Source organism: Grammomys surdaster, unplaced genomic scaffold, assembly GCF_004785775.1.
Source record: "Grammomys surdaster isolate TR1022 unplaced genomic scaffold, NIH_TR_1.0 66, whole genome shotgun sequence".
NCBI lineage: Eukaryota > Metazoa > Chordata > Mammalia > Rodentia > Muridae > Grammomys > Grammomys surdaster.
In genome coordinates this window covers 1,352,810-1,372,682 of record NW_021604568.1, presented here as the reverse complement: position 1 = coordinate 1,372,682, position 19,873 = coordinate 1,352,810, and the positions used below count along the sequence as shown (strand labels likewise).

Here is a 19,873-nt window from a genome sequence, read left to right as displayed (position 1 = left end):
TACCATCACACCTGGATTCTGAATTTTCTTTATAGTTATAATACAGTTATAGAAGGACCTTTTCTCCTACATAACATATAATATCCATATGGAAGAATATATAAAACTTCAATATATTGATGGTATGTTTTTACCTCGTGGAAAGCAGAAGAATGTGTAATAAAGATTTGAAAGTTTCCAAATCTGTAGCAAAATACAGTAATTTATGGAGTCTGTGTTAATTAATAACTATTAAAGAGCTTTGTGATGAGTAAAAGATTTTACAATAAGAACTATTAAGTTCTACCTTGGAGGTTTAAAAGCCAGTATTGTATCTTGTTTCTTTTATTAAGTGAACACCACAATAATGAGACAAAATATTCAATGTGTATAACTGCTGTTGCTGCCATTTAAAGTTCTCTATCTTCTAAGAGTTTCTTGAATGCATTCACTGTTTGATTTACTTAAAAAAAATTCTGTAATCATGGTCGTGTCTGGGGAAAAACTCTCAACTGGGTCAAGTAAAAGCAATTATTATAAGATGCAGCTGGGAGAGAACCTATACAAAAACACGTAACCATTACAGCACAGCACAGCACAGCACAGCACAGCACAGCACAGCACAGCACAGCACAGCACAGCACAGCACAGCACAGCACAGCTGAATGTGGTGGCACACCTTTTATCCTAGTAGTTGAGGCAGAGGCAAGCAGTTCTCTGAAAATTGGAGGCCACACTGGTCTATATATTGAACTTTAAGACCTTGTCTCGAAGGGGAAGGGGAAAAAAACCCCAACCAACCAACCCATCTGTTAGAGTACAGCCAGTGATATATTTCAAAATGTAAATACTATTTTAAGAAATTATTATATAAATCTTTCTTTGAGAGAACCCCACCCCCCACCCCCACCCCACATCTCTATTTAGCTCTGGGTGCCCTGAAACTACCTATGTAAACCAGTCTGGCCTGGAACACACAGAGATCCATTTGCCTTTGTCTCCCAAAGGCTGGGATTAAAGGCAGAATTACCCCACTTTTAACACAGATAGCAAAGCAGACTGAGAAAGAGTGTGATTATGTCTGTGAGAGGCATAGTGCTCTTCTTAGTAAGAACTTGTTACATAGGACCAATCACAAAGTCTGCTTTTATGACATGTATCTACTTAGTTGGACCAAACTCCACATAATTATTTAAAACACGCAATTTACAACCCTTGGACAAACTAAATCCAAGCACTGGAATTAAAAGCTACATGCCAAATGTGAAAATCTGAAACACAAAGTGCTCTGAAATTCCAATCTTTCAAGTGTTGACATAAGACTCAAAAATGTTTGAATTCTGAATTCTCAGATTAGAGCTCTCAATTGGTAAAGTCCACACAAAGATTCCAAAATGTGAAGCCTCAAACACTTTCATACTGTTTAGCATTTAGGGCAGAGAAAGCTAACCTCAGTTAAACAAACTATTCTTTCTTCAGAAAAACTTCACATCATCTCCCTGGATACTGCCTGCTTTTGGCATTACAGCACACGAATGTCTGCTTCAGAGATATTTTCATCAAGATTAATAAAACACCTATAAAGCAACTATATTAAGATATAAAGCAAAGAGAAAGAACTTTCAATTCCAAAGCAACCTCACACCACTGTACAACCAATATACAAACTCAAGTTGCGTACAAATCCCGAAACCAATTTTAAGGTAAGAATTCCTACTGTAAACATTATGAACCCAACAGTATATAAGAACTATAACATAGGGGCTGGAGAGATGGCTCAGCGGTTAAGAGCATGGGCTGCTTGCTCTTCCAGAGGTCCTGAGTTCAATTCCCAGCAACCACATGGTGGTTCACAACCATCTATAATGGGTTCCTATGTCCTCTTCTGGTGTGTCTGAAGACAGCCACAGTGTACTCATATAAATGAAATAAATCTTAGGGAGGGAGGGAGGGAGGGAGGGAGAGAATATATTGTAACACAGTTTATTCTTCTAGGACAAAGGCATGGAGCTAAGTAGGCTAGAGCATCACTGAGAGAACGGCTGTGCTTAACCATCACTACCCTTAACCAAAGAACAGGTAGAGAATGTACACAGAGAGAAGGCTTCCTAGCATTAGTTTAAAAGGTTACTAAGACAACATACAGACCAAGGACACTGTTTATCTACATGCTGGTGGAGAACAACTGTAAACGTTTTGGATAATGAGCTACTAGGTAATATCTTAAATGTCAATCCCCCACCACCACCACCACCATTTTTTCAGACCAGGCCTCAACTATGTAGCCTTGCCTGGCAGGGAACTCATTATGTGGACGAGGCCGGCAGGAACTAAGACATTAAAGAAGTGTGATGCCACACCTATCGATGTGAAATCCTTTACTAAAATAATCAAATATTCACAAATCTCATGAAATTACTTTTTAAAAAACATAATTTTGTAACTCCAGGCACTTACGCTGATAAAGAAAATCTGAAAGACTCATCTGGGAGATACAGGTCAGCGTGCCAATGAGTATTAAAGGGAAGTGCTGGCACGCTTAGAAATTTGATTTTCCTAGGGATCTAATGGGGAAAAAAAACAACGAAAATACAAAAGCATGTGTTTTCCTCAAACAACAAACTTGGTTAAAGGAATACCATAAGTTTACAAGACATCTCACCTCACTAATGTTCTGAAAACATTGATCACACCAACCATGACAGCTAGTATCCAACAGTAATCAAACATTAGATTGTTTGTTTGTTTGTTTGTTTTTTTGAGACAGGGTTTCTCTGTGCAGCCCTGGCTGTCCTGGAACTCACTCTGTAGACTAGGCTGGCCTTGAACTCAGAAATCTGCCTCCCATGTGCTGAGATTAAAGGCATGTGTCACCACTGCCTGGCCTTTTTTTAATTTTATTTTTTATTTATTTATCTTTTCCAAACATTAGAATATTATTCCACTTCTGGTATACTGTCAACCTTGAGATGGAACAAGGGCATCTTGGGGAAATGAATGGTGTGAAGGCAATGGAAGTGTGGTGCAGTGTAGGAGATAGGCTCTTTTGAGTCGGCTGAGGGTTACAGGGTTAGGTATACCAATAGTCAGTAATATAAATAACTCCTTTTATTCCTTTCAGAACCACCCATCCCTGCTTCCCAACTGCATGAATTACAAGAATGTTCTACTATGCCTACCTTGTAGGAAATGTTTTCAGAAATTATCATAATTGCTTCTACCCTAGCAGGAGAGGGAAATGTGTAATTAAGGAACAGAAATTCATTCAGGAAGAATTTATTAACATAGCCAGCCATCACACAACTTTTAATCTCAGCTTCTGGGAGGCAGAGGCAGGAGGATCTCTGGTAAATCTAGGTTACCCAGTGCTACAAAGCAAGACCCTATCTCAAACCACAAACAAATCAGGTGGGTGGGTAGGTGGGTGGGTAGGTGGATGGATAGATGATAGATTAGGTAGAGACAGACAGACAGACGGACAGACTCTTTTCTAATTAAAACAAGATAAGATCATAAAGAGGTTATGTGGATAAAGAAAAGAATTGAAGCAGGGTATAGTGATGCTTGCCTTTAATGCCAGCACTTGGGAGGCAGAAGCAAGCAGATCTTCATGAGTTCCAGGACAGCCTGAGGTACATAGTGAGACGATATGTGGGACTGGGGGTAGGGATGGGCAAGAATGATAACAGTAACAACAACCAAGGAAGGAGGCGGGGAAGAGATGGAAAGACGGCTCAATGGTTAAGACTCAAAGGACTGAGATTTTCCAGAATCTACATGGTAGCTCACAAATATCTATAACTCCGTTTCCAGGGTATCCAATACCCTCGTCTAACCTTCAAGAGTACTACACACACACACACACACACACACACACGAGCATGCATGCAGAAAAAACATTCATATGTAAAATAAAATAAAGACAGAAAATTAACTGTTCCTAAGAAGAATCCCTAAGCCTCAAGATGCATGCTTCTTTCTGGCATTGCAACATAATGTTATTATACTAATTGCAAAAATTTTTAAAAATATCATAATGTCCTAAGCAATTTTGTGTTAGACCACATTGATAGCTATCCTTGGCTACATGGTTTGGTTTGAGAACCATGGGTTGGTCAAGACTGGTAGAGAGATCTTTCTGCTTTTCAAAACCAATATAAAACAAGCTTTCTTGAAGGAAAATGATGTGCTGGAAATCCTAGAGGGGACTATTAAATTTGACACAAAATGTAAACAAGAAAGTTTATTTTAGTGTACAGTTTTCTACAAGGTTAAGTTTTTAAAATTTCAGAAATGAGATTATATCAATGGGTTGGATTTTCCCAGCACCCATATGATGGCTCACACCTACCCTAAAATTCCAGTTGCAGTGGATCTGATACATGGTGCACATATATACATGCAAGCAAAATACACATATGAAATAAAAATAAATATATTTTAAAAGAGATTAATGCTTATAAAAACAAATACAACTGTAAGATTCAACTACATTTTCACTTCAAATAAAATTTCAGGTCAGAGTTTCAATTTACTGAGCTGGTTTTATAGTTATTAAGGATTTAATTTTTATAGTTATTAAGTAGCATTTTATAAGTCTAAAATGTATCTAATGAACTGCAAAGTTACACAATACATCTCTGAACTATTTAACTAAACTTACCCCAGTTTAAAATTAAAGAGGACAATGGGCTGTCTTAACATTATTTCAAATTTAATGTGATAAGGGAAGACAAATATTTGAAGAATAACTTAAAATGACATTGAAATTAAGGAGATTAATACATGACAAGCAGACAGTGTGTCATCTGCCACTGAAACTAACCTTTTCTATAAAAGACTGCATTGAGGAACTCTTCTGCTTGTCTCTGGAGTCGAGTGACTTTTGCGTGCTCTTGTTTAAGCAAAGCTTCTTGCCCAGCTCCGGAAGCTGGCTCATCCAAACCGACTAAATGTCCCTGCAAAAATATTGTGTAAAATGTTTGTACAGAAATCTCTTCCCATCCAAAAAATCCAAGGCACAGATGCATAAAGGCAAGTTTTACAAGCCAAAAGTACAAACTAGTATAATATATTTATAATACTTGAATTTTAAAAATTGGTTTAAATATTTAAAACCTAAATTCTGTTTCTAGATAACTGTACTGTAATGGTGCCTTTCAGATCTTTACTGGATTGTTATATTGATAAGTAAGTCAAAGCTGGCACTATGAGAATGAACTGAAACCACACATTTCCTGTTCCAAGTACACTTCAGTATTTTTAGTTACATTGTGTCTGTGCTTGAATATACATAAAAACATGGAATAATAAAAGTTTTCACTGCTGCAATTAACTCATCCCAGAAGCCTCCAACATCACTTCTGGTCTGCAGAAGCACACTGCGGTTAGATGATAGTGCTCTGCACTTATTTTCATTCTTGCCTCTCCCAGATAAACAGGAGACCAGAACAATGATGAGCACCACAGAATGCACAGTACACCTTCTAAGCATCCTTTAAGACCTGTGCTCACATGTCTTCCACATCACTGTAGTGTATAAACTCAGGCATTTATTTTCACCACAGACTACTTATAAAAACTTTCTAAACAAGACAGTAGGTCACACTTTGCAAAATAAAACATACATAAGAATTGCGAGCACATTATAACCCACACATTTCAAAGACTTAAAGTATACCCACTGTTTACAACCACGTTCTATGATTTTCCCATTGTAATTATTCATCATTTCTATTTGTTTCAACCAATTTATTTTAAACACTTTCACCAGGTATAATTCAGCCACCAAATGTAAAACCCAATAGATTTTATTCATATCTATAAATCGTTACCATCACAATGTGAGTATTTGTATCCCATTAACACTCAAGCTTCCATTCCTCTGTTTGCACCTGGCCCTAAACAGCCAGTTATACTTTATTTTACCTCTGAAGATATGCAGACTGTGATCTTTCATCTAAATGGAGCCATATTTTTTTTTTCAGGGGAAGGGTGTGACAATTTCCCCTAGAATATAAGGTTCATTTATATCATGGCTGGCGTGGTATTTTCTTTTATTGCTAAATGAACATTCTATTTTATGGCTACATCACTCATTCAAGAGTGGACTATTTGGACAATTTCCACTCTTCCACTATCACATGAGGAACAAGAGTACTATCTGCCCAAGTTTCTGCATGGATGTCTATTTTCATTTTCTTAGCTACACATTTAAGAGGTAATTTCTACATCAGATCACTATGTTAACTATATTTAGCAGCTGAAGAACATCAAAGTACCTAGTAAGCATGAGTAATGTGGCCTGATACATGTTTGCTGGGTCTAAATGACTCATAACGTTCTGGTTTTCCCCACATATGAAGCAGGGCCTCAGTATTTACCCAGGCTCCCCTAAAACATATGATTCTTCTTCTTTCACCTCCAAAGTGTTGAAATTGCAAGAGTAAATCATGTCATCCAATTTTGATTAGTAGGTTCTGGTGCCATTTCTTAGATGACTATGTTATGACTATTCAGTATCTCTATCCAGTCTGGCTCTCTTCCACTTACCCGCTCTCTGCCTGCATTTATGCCACCTATCAGTCTGCTCTCCTCCAGTGGCTCTTAGTTGACTCCTCTCCTGTTTTTGCTACATACTGGAGCATAATTTGCTAAGTCTGTTGCAATAGTAATGAGGTGCTTCTGCAGGGGTAAACTGTTACTAATATTTGTGGATCATACATGTCTGGCTTCTTTCCTGAGTGCTAAGACTCTAGACTGAGGTCCTTGTGCTTGCATGACAGTCATTTTACTGATTGGAGCATCTCCTCACTTCTTACACAAAAACTCAGATGTTCCTTTTTTTTTTTAAACTCTTTTTGTTTTGTTTGTTTTGTTTTGTTTTCCAAGCAGGGTTTCTCTGTGTAGCTCTGGCAGTCCTAGAAGTCTCACTTTGTAAACCAAGCTGGCCTCAAACTCAGAGATCCGCCTGCTTCTGCCTCCTAAATGCTAGGATTAAGGTGTGTGCCACCAACACCCAGCCTAACATTAACTTTTTAACGTATTTTTTTCAATTGACACTAAAAAGGAGTTATCAACTTCCTCTGAATTGTTTGCCAAAAAAGATTCTGCTTTTTAATAATAGGTTTAGGTATCTTTAAGTTTCATTGTAACATGTATACCTATGAAAAGTTATAGAGTTCCCTATTCTTGATGTCTATGTTAGAAGAACATCTGAGTTTTTGTGTAAGAAGTGGGGAGATGCTCCAATCAGTAAAATGACTGTCATGCAAGCACAAGGACCTCAGTCTAGAGTCTTAGCACTCAGGAAAGAAGCCAGACATGTATGATCCACAATGTCGTAACTGGAGAATGATACCTATAGCTTGCTGGTATATTCTTGTTGGACTGTCACAGTCCAACAGAATGGTGAACTTCAATTTCAGTGAGACTGTTTCAAAAAATTTAATAGCAAAGGAAAGAAAAAGATACCTCCATTAACCTATTCTACCCACGTGAATGAATATACATTTAACTGTGTGTATGCATATACTATGTGTACAAATGACTTTCATTCTTAAATAGCTGTTTCACTTGCCTTACCCAGAACAATAACTAAATATTAAAAGAACAAAATCATACATTTTGCTTTGTTTTCTACTTTAACCATACATGTTATCAACTGTGAGTAAACATCCTGTCTACAAATGTACAACAAGCCAGGTGTGCTGGTACATGCCTCTAATCCCAACACTCGGAAGGTGGCAAACTCATCTCTGAATTGTAGAAAAAGACTTTTACAGCAATGATGCACAATAAACCATGGCTTACTCTCCCTTGCTGTATATACATACACGATACACAAAAGAACAATAAATACAACAAAGCTTATGCAACTGAATACCCAGGTGACAGGAAATCAACAAACATTCCATTATCATTCCTCACAACTGTATTTCAAATACATGCATTATATATGGTATAGCAAAATGTAATAAAAAACATGATACTGTTCTATAAGTAAATAACTAAAAGACATTGGTTACTTCAATATAAAAAAGAAGCTTTTGGCCAGAACCAAATAGGAATAAAGCTGAAGTTCTAAACTAGAATTTCTATCTTCTAGGAGTTACCTGCTTTAGGATATAAGCTGGTAAGCCAGCTCACATCTACAGCTAATTATGTCTCCAAAATCCACTAGACTGTCATAACGACATACTACTGAGTAATTAACCACACAAGTATTGCTGTAATAACTCTAGGTTTTTTAACTCCTTGATAACTAATTGAAAAATGAGGGAGGCTGCAAGCATTAAGAGTTAATATAATGTCAATGGTGAGAGAAAGCCTCACCCCTTGCCTGGGAAAACAGGAGAGCTGGCTCTGGTGGAGCAGATGCAGAAGAGCTAGCAGGCTGAACAGCTCAGATACCATCCAGGCCCAGATACGCAGCTTTGAGTTAGCCTACAGCAACATCTACCCTACCTATGAACAGCTGGAGCAGATGAAGGGGCTGGTCCTGCATAACCAAAGCTGTAGCATCTCCATGACACAGGACATTAATAGGATAGGACGAGTCCCTGTGAGGATCCATTATTGAAAGTGTAACAGAAACCAGAGGCCTTAAACCAGACCAATGACTCACTGCAATGAACATTTGCAAGTAAAGTTGTTGGAGCAAAAAGCTGCAGCTTCCACAGCGAAATGGATTTTTTTCCTTCTTTTTAATATTTATTTTTATTTTACTGTTTTGTTTTCTTTTAGGGGGAGGCTGCAAGGATAGAGGGTGGATATGGAGGGATGGAAAGATTGGGGTACATGATATGAAATTCACCAAAAATCAATAAAAATTTTAAAAAAAGATTTATTTATTTTTATTTATGAGTACATTGCCGCTGTCTTCAGAAACACTAGAAGAGGGGCATCAGGCCCCATTACAGATGGGTGTCAGTCACCGTGTGGTTGCTGGAAATTGAACTCAGGACCTCTGGCAGAGCAGTCAGTGCTCTTAACCACTGAGCCATCAATCCAGCAGCAGTAAAAAGTTTAAAACTATGTTTACATAAAACTGCTTCTTTGTTAGAATGATGGCATGCTTACCTCACTGTGTTCATGTGTCTACAGCTGCTTACTTAATGGAATTCTCACACGGAATTCCAAAACAGAAAAATGTGTCTGTGAACTCTATTACTGTTCTATTTTAAGGGTTATGACTTTTTACATTAAAGAATTATCTTGCGAAAGCCATGACATTTGCAAAGATGACTATCACAGTTACTTTTCCTAAGAACACAGAGAAAAATTACGAACCTCTGGAAATTTTAATATTGTACAATGACTCCAAAATCACTTGAAAATAGATTCCTTCCTGAGTTAGGTGAGACTAATCAGTATTGAAAATCTAGGCATACTCACTTTTATAAAGCAGGTAAATTTTTTATAGCTCAGACTCATCTTAAACTAAATTTGCCTGACCCTACCTTCCTCATACTAGAAAAACAACCAAGGCTGTTTTGTATTAAACATTGTGATCTGAGTGTGACAATTTAGGATGTATTATCGGGATAATAAATAAAATCTGTATTAGATAATAAAAATGTTTGAATAAATCTTCATATAAACATTTTTAGATAATGTTTCAATGAATATGTTCCACATTTGTAGTATTTCTTTATAACAGATTATCAAAACAGGTGGACCAACAGAAGCAGCTTGTTTCTTCCTGGAACACAGCTTACAATACATGCAATTATAAAATTAAAAATACTTGAAAAAGGGAATTGGAGAGATGGCTCAATGGTTAAGACCATTTGTCGCTATTCTAAAGGACTGGATTCAGTTTCCAACAGCTGTGTGGTGATTCACAAATATGCACAGCCCTCGTTTCAAGGTCTCCAACGTCTTCTGATCTTTCCAGTACCAAGCATGAACATGGTACACATTCACACACACAAGCAGGCAAAACATATACATTAAAAAAAAAAATCAATGACTGAATAACAAATCTAAAACAATTTTAGATAGAAACAATTTTTATTTCAGCCACTCTGAGTAAGGAGTATTAAATTTTGCATATTATGAGTTTACTGAAGGCAAAAATGATCAACCAATAATTATAATACTATTTATAATCCTTAATTGGCAACTAATGTTAAGAGCATGGTTATTAAAGCATTGTTTCATTTTTATTAATTTATTATTGTATCATTTTAAAAACTATATTGTTATTTAAAGTTGGTTTCTGGAATGCAAATCCTTATTCACTGTTTCTGTCTGTTTTTAACGCTGCCTGGCCATCATAGCTTTATTCTCTCAACTCCACTACAGATCACAGTGAGCTCTCCTCCTATCCACCTTCATCAGCTCCCATAGCTTGGCTTCTGACAGAATGGAACCACTACGCTATTCAGGAAAATACTGCCTCCTCTTTCAGCAATTGTTTTACATTCGTCCAAAAAGCTGCAGTAGTGCTAAGAAGGAATAATGAACAGCTAAGATCTTGTCTAGTAAGACATCAAGTTCTTTACTAAAAACTTTAATGGGGGTTGGAGAGAGGACTCAGCAGTTAAGAGCATTGACTACTCTTCCAGAGAACACAGGTTTGACTCCCAGCACCCACCTGACAGTTCACAACTGTCTGTAACTATATGGCCAGGGGTACCTAAAGACCTCTTCTAGTCTACTTGGTCACTGCACACACATGGTACACAGACATACATACAGGCAAGATGCCCCTATATATAAAAATAAAAATAGAAATCTTTGAAAATATATCACCTAGTATTATACTTTACTGCTTTTTGGAGTGGCAGGCCAATAAAAACCTCCAAAAGATGTTTTCAACTATAGCGTGTATCTAAGTCTATGTTGTGTCACTATTAGAAAATATCTGAGGAGGCTGAGGAGATGGATTAGTGGGTGAAGGCACTTTCAACATACCCCTGGAGACCTGAGTTTGATTCCCAAAATAAACAGGTAAATAAATAAATAAATCTTTAAAAGGGAGAGAGGGAGGGAGGGGAAGAAGCTACAGATTAGGAGAAAATAGCTGTACATCACATCCAACTAAAAGGTTTATAAAGAATCCATTAAAGAACTTAGTGAATTTCTTTAAACGGCAAACAGATTAAAGAAATATTTTACCATACATACATATAAGGGTGTGTCTGTATAAACAGAGGGGAATGGAAAGAAAGCAGGGATAGATGAAGAATATGAATGAAATATCAGTATAAATGGTCATCTAAGAAATAAAAAGTAAAACTGTAATGGATAAATATCTTTACATATCCACTGGATAATGTCAAAATTGACAACACTAACACTGGCAAGATGTGGAACACTGGTGTTCTCTTATATGGTGTCAAAAATGAGTTACATCAATAACACACATACTACTCAGCATGAAGATACACTTATAAGTCAAAAAGATTTATAAGTAAGTCACAGTAGTCATAATCTAACAACAATTCAAATGAACAGCTTGAAGCCAGTGATGGCTCAGTGGTTAAGAGCACTTGCTGTTCTTGCAGAGGGTGTAGGTTGAGTTCCAAGCATCATATTGTGGCTCACAGTCTATAACTCCGGTTCTAAAATATCTGATGCTTTCTTTTGACTCTGCAGGCACTAGGCACACTTGTGGCATACACACATACATGCAAAGCAGACACTCATATACATAAAATAATTTTTAATAAAATGAATGGCTAAACTGTGGCATATCTATGCTAAGAGAAATTACAAAGAAAATAAAGGAACAGAAGATTATACATAAAAACAAATAGGAGTCATAACAACCCATCTTAACCAAAACCAGTCAAACACAGGATTGAATATTGCAGGGTTATATGTAATTCTAGGAAAGGGAAAACTCTAGTGATTGCATAAGCCTGGAAGTCTGAAGAAAAGACTAACCACAAAGGACCAGGGAGTAGGGGGTGGGGGTGGGGAACATCAGGGTAAACAACCATCACTACGCTGGTGGCTATGTATATATAACTGAAAGCATTTACTAAACGTCAACTAACCCTATGCTTTGAATTAGTTTTACTATATACAAACATTACCTCAGTTTTGAAAGACTACTGAAAATTAGTTTCAGGGTTCCAAATGTGTTCATTAAGAGTAAAGAGTAAGAAGTATTCTATTAAGGATAATATAGTAAATACTTAAGGTCTTATAAGACACATGCAAATTCTGCTGCCTACACAGCCTCTTTAACTTGACGGTACTTAAAAAGTAGCCTGTGAGTAAGGCTTAGTCAGGGCATATTTTGCTGCCCTGATAGAAACGTTACACTTCTCCCAGACCTAAAACAATCATAGCTCCACAGGTCCCTGAAATAGCAGAGTCGCTAAATAAACAATGGAACAAACTTAGTGTGGAAGCTAATCCTCCCAGCAATAAACTGTTAATGAAGTTAAATTTTAAATAGTAAGGCCAAACATCTCTTAGCGTTTCTTTTTTAAGTCTAACATTTGTCACCCTACAACTGGGGAGTTAAGGCTGGATGGAGGAGGAGGTTTAAGTGGCTGCTTACTTTATCTTGAGGGAATGTAAGAAAAGGAAATGGAAAAATCAAATGACAAGTTTCTTCCCAAGGAAGAATAAAGTAGCCTAGGTTTCCCAAGTGTAATTCAAAAAATAAAAGAATGACTCTGAAAGCTACTCCTGCTTACTATGTTCCTTAATTATCTAAATTTAGTTACAGTTGTTATAAACTGGTACCATTGGAACTAAAAGCAAGTGTATACACACAAGTTTTGTAGTGATTATGTTAGAAAAGTCTTCCAGAGTCATGAGCCTATAGCTATTCCACCTTGCCTGTTACCTATCCTATGGCTTCCTGACATTTCTAGCAATGAACTTAGAAAAGCGGACAAGATGAGATGCATTCCTTCATCTCATTGCTTTAAATGCCAGTAAGTCTGAGAGAAAATGGTGCCACCACTTTAAATGCTCATATACGTTAAGGTCAATCATCTAACAGACAATCTTAATTTTTTGCTCTTTATATAAACAAAGTATAAACTGTGTTCAATGCAATTTTTTGCTATATATAAATGCTATCTTCAGTCTGACTAAGCAAACTACCAAGTTAATGAGTATGTTAGCTACATTTATAGGCTGAAAGACGCTGGAACTTTTTTTAATTTGATCCAACTGAAAAGTGAGCACGTGAAGTCTGAAACATAAGGAAGTAATAGTACAACACTAGTGACACTACAAGAACTGGGTTTCAGAGACGGAGAGCCATTAATATAAACATTCTTAAAAGTATATTGAAAACTCAATGATCTCACAGAAGCCCCTAGAACATCTGTAAAGACTTCTAAGATTCTTGCCATTAGTATTAAAATAGAGATGTTCAGCCAGCTGCTCAAGGCTTCCTCATGTGAATATTAGATCCATGACTGAGTATTATTCAATACCTTAATCTTCCATTAGCTGGTGCTTTTGTGTAATGAGTGCAATGTACAGTTGTTGGTTTATGTCAAACACCTAAATATTAAGATGTTAATATTTCCACAATCTAAATGTTTAATACAGTCCCTATCAAACTGGTAACTCTTCCAGTATCCCCTTCCCAACACACACACACACACACACACACACCATTCTCTTAGCTTCCTAATGAAACAGACCTGCAAACACATAAACTGAAAGACTGAAAGAGAATTGCACCTGAAAGAAAACGAATCATTCTGCAGGCAACTATCTTTGGGAACCTCTCAAAAGAACTATACAGAAATTGAGTTTTAACACAGTATTCAAAATATATAGCAACTCAACATCTGCTGTGGACAATTTTCTTCCATTATACAAGTTGATGCTATTAGAAAGTATGAAAGATAAATACCAGCCACCCTCACAGCTAATAGTGATGATATCTACCTAAAAGTTAATACTATCCTCAATTTTCACTTACAAACAACACATCAGAAGGTTTTTTTGAAATTTTTGCCCACTATCCTCTTATGACTATAGATATCTCTAGATGTTCAAAGTCATTTTAAATGCAAGGATATATAAAACTGCCCATTGGGATTAATAGCATTATAAAGTCTAAGCATTACAAACTTATATAGCACTGTATCTGTGCCACTAGATAGAACTAGTTTTAAATCTTGTATTATCTATTTCTTAATTCCTTTATTAAGACTATTAAATTGATAAAAGTACTATCCATGGGAGCTAGAGAGATGACTCAGGGGTTAAGGGCACTATCTACTTTTCAGAGGATCTAGGTCCTATTCCCTACATGGCAGCTCCCAAATGATTAACTGCAGTTCCAGGTTATCCAATCTCCCCTCACCACCCATTTCTGGCCTCTGAGGCCACCACAAATACACATCAATAAAATCTTTTCAAAATTAAAAACCAAAACATATAATAAAGACACAAAGAAGTATAATCAAAGATGCAAATAAGAGTGGCAAGATCCCTCAGCGGATGAAGGTGCTTTCCTCTAAATCTGAGGGCCTAAGTTTGATCTGGGGACCTACACAGTAGAAGAAAACCAACTCCTGCAAGTTGTCCTCTGCCCTGCACATGTCCATACTCCAATAAATAAATATAATGAAAATATAAATATTATGGTAAAGAACATAAGTCTAATACCAAACTAAGGATTGGATAAGAGAAAGAATAATAAAAATGGCCTTTATAATAGAGGGGAAAGAACAAAAAGAAAGTCCATGTGCAAACACCCAGCACTTGGCAGGAAGAGAGAAACAGGTAGATCTCTGTGAGTTCTAGGTCAGCCTGATCTATCTACACAGATTTCCAGGGAAGCAAGGGTTATATAGTGTGTCAGTATGTGTGTGGGAGGGATTAGGGTGGGTGTCTTCTCAAGGAAGAAGGAAACATTTACAGAACGAAACTTCAGAAATCAATAAAATCTTAAAACATTAATGTCTATTCAAAATGCCTTACCTTTGTAATCTAACACTAACAAGAGTAAACTTTTAATAAAGACTTTAATATTTTTCTTGCTTAAAATACAATGCTGGCCGGGCACCAAACAAAACAAAACAAACAACCTCCCCCCCAAAAAAAACCCACCAAAAACAAAAAACAATGCTGAATGAAGTCACTTTACCAATTAATTTTCTTAAATCTACCTTTTTGTTGTAGCTGTGGCTAGAACACTCTGAAGAGTAATCTAAATGAGGAAGGTTCCATGAACAAGTTTGCCAGCAACAGTCTTAATGCTTAAGGGATTCTTTTTTTTTGTTTTTGTTTTTTTATTTTTTTTTGAGACAGGGTTTCTCTATGTAGCCCTGGCTGTCCTGGAACTCACTCTGTAGACCAGGCTGGCCTCAAACTCAGAAATCTGCTTGCCTCTGCCTCCCAAGTGCTGGGATCAAAGGCGTGCGCCACCACCACCAGGCTGCTTAAGGGATTCTTATTGAACTCCTGACAACTGTGACTCCTAATGTTACACTGAGCGTGTCCTAACTCCCAACACTGTTCTGTTTCTTTTTTCCACAACCATTCTGCATTCTGTTTTTGTTTTAAACCTTTAATTATGTGTATATGTATGTCTGTATATGGGTATATGCACATAGGGGAGTCAGTTGTTCCAGCAACGTTGAGAAGACACTGTTGGATCCCCTGCAGAAGGAGTTACAGGTGGTTGTGAGCAGTCCGACGTTAAGTGCACAAAGTGAATTTGGGTTCTCTGCAAATCTGCATAAAGTCTTTATTGAGCCATATCTCATCTTAATTTCTTCCTTTCTAGCTTCTCCTAAAACTGTAAAAGTGACCCAAATGCCCAGTGTGCTCCAAAAATCTTGTCTTAAAGTCTTCACCTAGTCATTCTCTGCTCTTGTCTTCATTACTCTTTATTGAAAGATTAGTAATATACATCCACTATTTAGTATCTACTACCATCTAGTTTCTCATTAAAGCTATCAGACTTCATAGTCTAGCTTCCATAATCAGTAATCTTGGTATGCCATTCTCTTCAAAGTGTATTTGGGGCACTTGTTTACCTCATTTAAGGTCTAGTCAATTCTGAGAAGCGACCAGGTGTTTATGTTACTAGAATAAAAAGAGACCTTGCACTTTTTTCCACGTGGAACCTGGAAGATACTTCATGCAAAGCAGGCAACTCTTTTATTCTACTGTTTTTTTTCCGTCTAAATTGATTTTTTTCTATTTCCTAAAATGAAGGTCCTCTGTAGGTTTCAGGTTTATCTTAATTAAAGGTATCATTTGCTTCAAAATCCAAATTTTCATCCTGTATGCCACATTACAATTCCATTTACACAACTCTCATCTCTGGACGTTTCCAATTACATTCTTATTTTCACTAAAAACTGCTTTCTGGGTAACTACATTAGCCATTTTACCTCTCTCCCCTTCCGCCTCCCTAAGCCATCTGCGCTTAGAAGTTAAAGCTAGTATCACTTCCTTTTCCTTTATCCACTAAATATTTACATACTACACACAGAATCACCAAGGACTAGTAATGCTTTAGTCCAGATTCTCTAAATGAATTTTCCCCATGAATCTTTAAGTTAAAGACCCTACCTAGTTTAGGCTCATTTTCTGGGTTATTGCTGGACCCTATGATTTTCTCACTATGAATACCTCTCTACTAAACACTAAAAACCAACACGGCTTTAAAGTACAAATTTTCTTTTGAGGTGAAAATTGGGTTCTGCTTCCTTGATAAAGCAACAGCTAATAGAATTACTATCTACTGTCTCTTATATTATTCATTAGCTCTAAAAATACTTATATGAAAATGGAGATTTTTGCTCTTAATTTTCTACCTGGTGTTATAGGTATTATGCCACAATCAAGCCCATCCTGTGCTTAAAAGAACTTTTTAAATGCTAAATGCCAGGCATGGTGGCACTCAGGAGACTGAGGCAGGAGGATTGGGAGTATAAGACCAGACTGGACTACATAGTAAGTTCAAACAAACATGCACACACACACACACACACACACACACACACACACACACCTCCCCAAAATCTAAGAAGCTGATGAATAAGTAATCAAGATGATTATAAATATATTCTTGGTATATGGATGTACTGAAAATACACATTAACATAAATTTTCAAATTCATGAAAACACTTGACTTCTTATTTAATAAATCTATAGAATACTTACTTTTGCCCGATAAACAAAACAGAGAAAGGGGAAAGATGCAAGCATGCCAGGAAGTCAACGATTCACTGGTCCAGCAAAGCTACAACTGGTCATTTCAAACAGCATCCAGCTCTTTTACCCTTATTTTCTTCCTCTTCCCAAGTAATTCCAAGTCCCACTTAATTCTTTCTCTCACTATCATTATTTCCATTGCTATTTTTGTTAACAAACTGGATTAATGCCAAAAACAAAGGTAAAATCTCACTATGTAACTTTGCCTACTACAATCTCTGACCCTTTTCATTTTCTTATTTGTAATATTTGAATATCTTTAAACCAACGTCAAAAGACTGTTTTGAGGATTAAACTGTAACATACAAAAAGGTACTGGCAAAAAGGATGCTGAAAAGATGTCTATCTTCACCTACAAATTATAGTCTCTAATGTCTGTGGTATTTTACTCAAGTAGTTTCTCTTATTGGTGGTTTTACTTTCCACAGTTTGAGTTATCCAGGGTCAGTTGTAGTCCAAAACAATGAAATGCAAAATTAGAGGAATAATTCACAGGTTTTAAGTGTGTGTTGCTATGGGTAGTGTAGTAAGATCTCAAGCTGCCTCACTGTGGTGTAGAGCATACAGGGTACACACAACAGCTGCTAGTTACCAAATAAACTGCCATGCTATCAAAGTGATGTTTAAAGGTAGCCTGTTTTTACTAAATAATGTCCCCTAAACATTTAGTGAGGCTAGAAATTCCAATATGCCATAAAAATTCTTCATATAAATGAAGAGGTCAAAGCTCTTCACATAATAAGAATAAAAAAATCATATGCTGGGCTGGAGAAATGGTCCAGAGGTTAAGACTATGTATTACGATTCTCAGAAGTACTCAAATTCAAGTCCTAGCACCTAAATCAGGTGACTAACAACTGCCTGTAATTCCAGCTCTAGGAGATCCATCCAGTGCTTCTGGTCCCAACTGCCAATGCCCAACACACACATATACACATTATTCTTCAAAGAAAGGACGGAAGCCCTGAGGGCCAGCAGAAAAAATAGAAACAAGCAACATCAGGAGGTAGGAGGTTGGGGGGACCCTCCAGAATGTATCAGAGACCTGGTAGTTGAGAGATTCTCAAGACTCAAATAGAGGGGGACCTTAGATGAAATGTGCTACACTGGGGAGAGGGAACTTGTAGAGCCCACCTCCAGCAGAAAGAGGGCATCAAGTGAGGGATGAGGTTGCTATCTCACAGTCAAAACTCTGACCCATAAGTGTTCCTGTCTGAAAGAACTGCAGGGATGGAAATAGAGAGGAGTCTGAAGAAATGAAGGTCCATTGACAGGCCCAAAGTGGAATCCAGATCAAGGGGAGGCCCCAAGGCCTGAAACTATTACTGAGGCTATGGTGTGCTTACAAACAGGGACCTATCACGACTGCCCTCCAAAAGACCCAACAAGCAGCTGAAAGAGTCAGATGCAGATATTTCCACCCAATCAATGGACAGAAGCTGCTAACCCCTGTGGTTGAATTAGGGAAAAGCTGGAAGAAGCTGAGGAGGGTGACCTTGTAGGAGGACCAGCAATCTCAATTAACCTGAACCGCCGAGATCTCTCAGACACTGGACCACCAACCATGCAGCAAACACCAGCTGATATGAGACCCCCACACATATACAGCAGAGGACTGCCAGGTCTGAGTTCAGTCAGAGAAAATGCACCTAACCCTCAAGAAACTGGAGGTCCCAGGGAATTTAGAAGTCTGGTGGGATGGGGACATCCTCGTGGAGACAGGGGGGCGGGGAGGAGGTACACGATATGGAACAGTCAGAGAGAGGATGGGAGGGGTTAAATCTGGAGTTTAAAATAAATAAAAATAATAATTAAAAAACTGTATGCTGAGTGTGCTAAGAAACCAATAGTAGCTGGAGAGATGGTACAGTGGTTAGGAACACTTGCTCTTGTAGAGGCTCTGGGTTCGATTCCCAGCACCCATACAGCAGCTCACAACCATCCATAACTCCAGTTTTAGACAATCCAATGCCCTCTTCTGACCCTAGCAAGCACCAGGCATGAACATGATGCATAGACAAATATGTGGGCAAAACATTGATACATGCATACAGGTAAAAACATTGATACATATGAAAATGAAATAAATCAATCTTAAAAGGATAAAAATTGGCTGGGCAGTGGTGGCACACACCTTTAATCCCAGCACTTGGGAGGCAGAGGCAGGCGGATTTCTGAGTTCAAGGCCAGTCTGGTCTACAGAGTGAGTTCCAGGACAGCCAGGGCTACACAGAGAAACCCTGTCTCGAAAAACAAAAACAAAAAAAGGATAAAAATTAAACAACAACAACAAAAAAACTCAATAGACTAACAGGTTAATCTGTGAAACTGTAAGTAAAAGTAAAATGTATGCTAGTTTTGCCAAAGTTATAGCCATGACACATCAGAATATTTAGTTGAGGCAGGAAAGGCATTACATTGATGACTGGAAGCATGAACAGGAAGTGTTCTGTTCTGATTGTTACAAGTTTGGTTACTATTGTTAACTTTCTACTGTGCCTAATTATAAACTATAGGCTTTTATGCACACACACACACACACAAAACAAAAACAACAGAAGGAGGAGGAGGAGGGGAAGAAGAAGAGGAGGAGGAAGAGGAGGAAGAAGAGGAAGAGGAGGAGGAGGAGGGGAAGAGGAAGGAGGAAGAGGAAGAAAAGGAGGAAGAGGAGGAGGAAGAGGAAGAGGAGGAGGAGGGGAAGAGGAAGGAGGAAGAGGAAGAAAAGGAGGA

At 37.5% G+C, this 19,873-nt stretch overlaps 1 protein-coding gene across 2 annotated transcripts in view; it reads right to left on the bottom strand.

Moving 5' to 3' along the window:
- Lcor (ligand dependent nuclear receptor corepressor) overlaps positions 1-19,873 on the bottom strand; it is a 99,862-nt gene that overhangs the window by 37,175 nt on the left and 42,814 nt on the right. For both annotated transcript variants that reach the window (XM_028773828.1, XM_028773819.1), the window contains exon 5: positions 4,805-4,937. The gene's annotated coding sequence lies outside the window, so the exon portion shown is untranslated. The remainder of the gene's footprint in view (positions 1-4,804; positions 4,938-19,873) is intronic.